We start from the raw sequence: 280 nt of genomic DNA, 5'->3' as shown, positions 1-280 counted from the left end.
TTACACCAAATACACAAAATAATGTTCTTTTTAGCAGCATCATATGACCCCTTTAAAAACTAGCCCAATCGATATTTCGAAGGGGGTCCCTCTGTAAAAATCGTGTTCCGGGGGTAAAATACAAGTTTTTTGGCAGGGTTCCCCAAGTAAAATTCACCTTTTTGGGGTTAAATATTTCGTCATTGGGGTCGCTTAAACCCGCGGCAACAGTGTTAAAGTATGCTAAAGTGTTAATTCTGTGGGAAAACCGTGGACTTGGCAACACTGATATATATATATA

At 38.9% G+C, this 280-nt stretch overlaps 1 protein-coding gene across 1 annotated transcript in view; it reads right to left on the bottom strand.

Moving 5' to 3' along the window:
- The window catches only part of pcdh15a (protocadherin-related 15a), a 202,379-nt gene that overhangs the window by 91,588 nt on the left and 110,511 nt on the right, over window positions 1-280 (bottom strand). The window lies entirely within an intron of this gene.

This window comes from Sinocyclocheilus anshuiensis, unplaced genomic scaffold, assembly GCF_001515605.1.
Source record: "Sinocyclocheilus anshuiensis isolate Anshui unplaced genomic scaffold, SAMN03320099.WGS_v1.1 scaffold407, whole genome shotgun sequence".
NCBI classification, from domain to species: domain Eukaryota; kingdom Metazoa; phylum Chordata; class Actinopteri; order Cypriniformes; family Cyprinidae; genus Sinocyclocheilus; species Sinocyclocheilus anshuiensis.
Note: the sequence above shows the minus strand (reverse complement) of the source record. Positions and strands in the feature narration are given on the sequence as shown.